The sequence below is a fragment of the Miscanthus floridulus genome, unplaced genomic scaffold (genome assembly GCF_019320115.1).
Source record: "Miscanthus floridulus cultivar M001 unplaced genomic scaffold, ASM1932011v1 os_2332_2, whole genome shotgun sequence".
Taxonomy (NCBI): Eukaryota; Viridiplantae; Streptophyta; class Magnoliopsida; order Poales; family Poaceae; genus Miscanthus; species Miscanthus floridulus.
The window spans coordinates 88,436-94,717 of NW_027098243.1; the positions used below are offsets into that span (position 1 = coordinate 88,436).

At 42.0% G+C, this 6,282-nt stretch overlaps 1 pseudogene; it reads left to right on the top strand.

The window, feature by feature from the left end:
* Positions 1 to 2,643: 2,643 nt before the first annotated feature.
* LOC136534829 (nuclear pore complex protein NUP1-like) lies at positions 2,644 to 6,061 on the top strand (annotated as a pseudogene).
* The last annotated feature ends 221 nt before the right edge of the window (positions 6,062 to 6,282 follow it).

The following is a 6,282-nucleotide window of genomic DNA, read 5'->3' on the forward strand; positions in this document are numbered from 1 at the left end:
TCGGATCTTATCATAGGGTGTATTCACTGCTTGTCCTTCTTCGACCTCTCGCTCTGATTTTCTTCTATTGTACTCGGCTAGGTCTGACTCATAGTTGATCCAAGCTTCCTTGCGCTGTTTAGCATGGCGTTGACATCCTTGTTTCAATTTGTTCTTTCTTTCTCTGGCTTGCCTCTGACTCTCGGTCTCACCATCGTGTCCCTGGGTAAATGGTGATATGTTGAACTCAGATTCATCTGAAGACCTGACGTCGGGCGCTTCTAGGGGGACCAATGGTGATCAAGGACGGCGAATCATGAATACTTCTCGAGCGTGAGTTGTTCTGTCACCGGCGTTGGTTTCCGTATTGTTAGAGTTGTTGATAACTTTAGTAGAGGCTTCTAGGTCGCAGATCAAGTCTCCTTCTTGGTAGGGTAGAGTTGTTGTTGTCATATCATCGACTAGTTGGGTGCCGCCATCCTTAGGGACGGAACCTGGCCAGTGGACGATGCAGTCTTGAGATGTTATAGTTAAGATGAGACCTTCCTGGGCTTCTTTTAGTGACATTCTAAGCACTGGATTGGTGGATCCTTCGGGCTGAGTCTGATAAGATGTTGCCATGTTGTGGAGTCTGAACGGAAGAGGACCCGACTTCTTTAAAGTACTCTGAGTGTACTCCGAGTTGTATCCTTGATAGGTTGACGTCGTGCCTCGGAGCCTTGTCGGAAAAGAACTCGGTTTTCCGAAAGAACTCGGATAAGACTCCGTCTCGGAAGCGGAACCTGAGTTTGAATCGGATGCGTAAAGCCGTGAAATCTGAGTTGGATCGGACATCGCGAAATCTGCGCGAATCTTCCAGCAAGTTGATCTGTCGTTGTCGCTGAAATGGAAAGGTCTTGATGATGATCCGAATCTTTGAGGAGATGGCCTTGGAGCTTGCCATTGTCACCTGCCTCGCAGATCCATGAACCGAAGATGAAGGTTGACCCTGTCGAGAAGATCATGTTGTCGAGGTCCATCGAGCTCTCGGATGCAAAGTCGCCGAAAGCCCCTACCTGGCGCGTCAGCTGTCGATGTTTGACCACCGATAGCCTGCCACGGGGGTCCCCGGGGCAGTATGTTCGGGCTTCAGCTTATGTAGAACTCGACGGTAAACGCAAGAGACAATCGATTTATCCTGGTTCGGACCCTCGATCTTCGATCTGAGTAATAGCCCTACGTTCAGTCGGCGTTAGCCTTTGCGTTAGATTGATGGTAAAGTGTGGTGTCGTACAATTGTTATCCTCTGAACTCCCGATCTAAGGAGCCCTGCCCTCCTTTATATAGTCAGGATGCTAGAGTCCTAGTCGGTTTACAATGTAGAGTCCTACTAGGATTACAGGGTAGTATTACTACTAGGATTATACGGGAAGAATCCTAGTTAGACTAGATCTTCTCCTTTCCTTGCGGGGTATCCTGTGGGTCCCGCATCAACGGTCAGTCCCTGACAGGAAGGGCATCGGGGTGCGACAATACATATATGATGAAGATGAAAGACCACTATGGTAGAGATGGAACCACAACTGTGGCAACCGTAGATAAACTTCCTCAGCCTAAAACACAAACGAAATGGGGATGATAACTTGATAAGAACTCGGATGTTAAGTCAGCTTCTAAGGGTGTCATCCGGTTCGTCACCGAGGCGAGTTATCTGCCCATTCTGTTGTTGGAGGTTTGAGAGAATATTTGTGATGCTCTACAACACACAGTTGGCATCGCCACTCTTCCATAGCTAACTAGACAAAGAAAGTTAAGCATAGTGTCTTAGCTGATCGCGCTAAGTTGTGTATTGTGCCATTTTTGCTATAGGACAGTGCAAAGTAATCAAATAATACTATATAGTCAGTGTATGGTTTGTTTGAAACTCACATCGATTATAATCCTGCTCAACTAAAATATCTTTTGATATATTGTTGACGAGAACAAATTAACATACACTGCTTAAGGTTCAATTTTCAATGGATACAGTGGCAATAACAATTTCTTTAGAGAAATTGTGATAATCTTCTCTATTTTTCGGGAAGTTGTAAGCTATTTTCAGTTTGAATATTCTTCTTTTCAATAAGGCTTATTCTCCTTCTATTGATTCTTTTCGTAATGCTAACAAAACTCCCTCTAAATCTAGATACAAAAGAGATTCTAGGACCTCTTGGTCCTTAATATTAGAATAGGACGAACGAATCGGCCTCCATGGATATCTTTGCTCGGGAACAAAAACAATTAGCATTAGACTTGATCAACAGAAATGTGTATTATTCATACAAGAGATCTTCTAATTGAGAAGATCCATCAATCTGAGACGAGTAGAAAGGGTCCATTTTCTTTACTTATTCAGTTAAACTAAGGATAAAGACAAAATTCTTGTATATGTGGTTATATTTGAGGTATGGGTACGTGCAAATTGCTAGTGTGACTTCAACCCCACCAACAAGGGTTTAACTCGAATCGAGCCGAATCGAAGTCGTCGAGGGGGCGAGACACACCTGACCCTCACACAAAAAAAAAGTGAAGGAAACTGGTGTGCCCTTACCCCCTCTAAAGTCACGTCATCAACCAGCGTCGCCCTTTCGAAACCCTAACCTCCGCCTGCGATACGGCGAAACCCTAGCCCCACATCGCCGTTGCATGGAATCCCGGCGATACGACTACGGCACCGGCGCCGGCACCGGCGGCAAAAATCCGCCGCCACCCTCCCTCCCGCGCTGTGGCAGCCTCGCCCTATGCTCGTCCGGCCACCGCCCCGACCAACGCTCCTGGAACCGCCACGGCGGCGGTTTCGCAGGGGGGCGGGTGGTTGTCCCGGATTATTGCCGCTGCCACCTCGCGATTCCTTCCCTCCTTGTTCCGCACGTCTCCACCTCAGCTCACCGCGCTGGCCCCGCCGCCGCAAGAGCTGCACGAGCCGCCGTCGCGCGACCAACTGCTAGTCGACGCGCCGCCCTCGCCGCTTCCCCCACCTTTAGGTTTGTCTGCATATTTTTGATCGTTTGCGGTTGCCGTTGTTTTGCTGCTTGCTCGGTGTTAGTGCTATTGTAACCTAGAGATTGGTACTATTGTCTCTGTAGAAATAATAACTAGTTTAGCTTTAGACAACACTTGATTAACATGTTAGTTGTGCATGTGGACTGTGGGCTATTGGTCGTCAGAATTTGGGCGTTTACTCTGGCTGCTGTGATGAATAAGTTAGCGTGTTATCATCTTTTTTCAGTGTGGATTTGGGATGCTATTGTAATGTAGTATGCTCTTAGGGGAATTGTTTATCCAGCGTGTGATTGATTGATTGCTGGCAAGCTTACATAAATTTTTTCCCCTGCAATGTATAGAGGATGACCTTCCAGAATGTGAAGAAAACAGTGGAGTGGCTGCCAATGTAAGCTGAATCAATAAATTCTTATTGTATTTTTGTGTATTGTACATTATTTGAGTGATTGTCAAAACGATTTATAAGTTACTCCAACTAGACACTGAGTTTGCCAAGCACTGTAACTTCATTAATTCAATTCAAAACATTTCCTTCAGGATCACCTTATGAGTCTATTCCAAGCCTGCAAGTTTTAGCCCTTGTCCCTGAAGGTTTTATTGAGTTTTTAGCACTTACTCCCTCTATTCTAAATTATAGTTCATTTTGTTTTTGTCCTAAGCCAGACATCTTCATTTTCGACCAAGTTTATTGAAAAATACACCCAACATATATAACATCAAATTAGTTTCATTAAATTCCCCATGAAATATATTTTGATTGAGCATTTGTTTGAGCTTATAGATGTTAATATATTTTTTCTAAAAACTCAGGCAAAGTTTAAGAAGTTTGATTTAGGAGAAAGCCAAAATTAACTTTAATTTGGAACAAGGGAGTAGAACAGATATTTACTTATTTATTATTAAGCTAGGAAAAAAATCTCTGTTTGTTTTAAGTAACACCCTGACAGGTTCTAATGGCAATTAATTTACTTTCGACTTTCAATTTTATGTCTTCTGCGACTTAGTTCCAAGCCCCTTTTGTTGGTGGCTCTTGTTAGGTTTCAACTCTAGATTTCCCCCAACATGCTTGGAAAGGTCTTGTTGTTTGTTTAACATAGTTCCAAACATGTGTTTTGTTCTAATGCAGAACTTATTTACTGAAAATCCTCAAAGTTCTGCCAAGGGAGAGGAAGAAAACATGCTAAGAAATTCTAATGACCATGGTGGTATGGCTCTTGAAGAATTATTGAAGCAGAGAACTTTCAGGAGGCAAGTATCAGTCCAAGATCTTGTTGTTAAGAGCCCATTGTTGTCTCATACTTGACGTTCGCAATTGCTGGTGCGAGCAGCGCAGTCTTGTAGCCCAGTTGCATTAGATGACAAATTGCAAAAATGCTTTCCTACTTTGTGCTGCCACTTATACCACATTGATTCAACGGCCCTAGCAAGTTTCACCTGATTCCTCATTCCTCTTATGCTTAATGCTGTATATGTGTCCTTCCTCGCAGCAAACATGTATATTTAACGCTACCTGTGGAAGGCTAGTTGCTCTGCTCTAGTGTTTCCCATGTGTGTGTGCATTCCCGGGGGGGGGGGGGGGGGGGGGGGGGGTGCTTGTCCCTCCATTGTCAGTTCTGCTTTTCTCTTAATGAAATGATACACAATTCTCTTGTGTGTTCGAGATATTCAACGTATTGTGTTCGCTCTTTGCTAAGTACATCTTTCCTGGCTGACTTCTTGCCATTTTTTTTATATGTTATGTGAATTCCAAACATTTCTGTTGGTTTTACCTATTGCATTCATATTTTTCCTTTTTTGATTGAGGTGTGTGGTATAATATTTGAACTTATGTCTCTGTCTCTCAGATGGTTATATTTGTTTGTTTGTATGTAGGAGTGAATTTGAATATTTGACCAATTTGTTATGGTCTCTAAAACTATTGGAGCAAATTCACTAAAGCCAGAAGATGGTAACATAAGGAAAATGATTGTTTATGACAAGGAAAATGGCTCGGAACACTCCAACTTACCTCTTGATTTCTCCACTACAACATACAGCATTGATGTAAGTACAAGATTGTGGCAACTCTTAGTGTGTACACTAGAATATTAAACTATTTGTATTATGTTTAAACTTGAATGTAACATATAGAAAATTCAGACTGCTGATCTTTGTGATCATTATAGCTTGTACGATCTCACTTGCTATGGCTTCTGTATGCATTTGAAATTGGATCAAGTACATATGAATTCCATGGAGTATCATATGACCTTCCTGTTAGTGTCCGTAACAGGATCAAGTTGCCTCGCCTTGACAGAAAATTGCAAACGGCACATATATGGGTTCAAAATCTTCCAAGGGGTCCCCTCTACGTCTTAGGTTGCACGATCCCTCCTCTATGCCTATCACATCTATAGAAGCTAGTATGTCACAAAAAGCTAAGCCTCCCACAATCCCACTTGCCCAAGGCTCAAGATTGCATACTTCCAAAACTTCTGATCGTCTTGAAAGCAACTGCACAACACCGAATGGAGCAATCTACAAAATGTCATCATCTCCTTATTTCAAGGTTTATAGCTTGTTCATTTTATTCAATATGTTTTACTTTGCTCAAGTTATTTTGTGTATCAGCATGAACACATATGCAGATCACAGACAGATTCTCAATGGCATATATTTCTTTCGTCTTTTCTTTAATAAGTCATATAAAAAAATCTTAATTGTTCATCCCTGTGGGCATTATTGCAACCACTACACAAAGAATTATACTTCTTAGATTCAATAGTTTCTTCATTATGTCTGTTTCCACTTTAGATAGATAGTTTCTTATCCTTTTCCTCCTGTGGCATAGCTTTATATATCCGCCAATACAAGGATTGTCTTTTCTAATTTAAATTACTTGTTCTGTTTCAGAGTGGTGTTTCTTCAAAGGAGCGATTTGGTTCTGTATCTTCACATTATCAGACCTCAAGTAGTGTTCATACTTTTGGCAGGCAGGTACTTATTATTGAAGCACAGTGCACAATCTAGTATTCTAGCATATTCATTTGATGTCTTACAAGTTTCAGGATTAGTATGGTAGTGAGTTGCAAATCTAACTTTTGTATGTAGAGTTCTAACTTTCTTTGTTTCATTGTTGCCTAATCCTTTGCATATGGCACCTAAAGCCAGTCCTCCATTCGAAGTACTATGCTAAACGCCTTACTAGATTAAATACAAATGATTGCCTGTTTTATCTCACTATATTGTGGTTGCTTATACATCTTGTAATTTCGTATGCTGTCCACATTATTCCTCAATCTT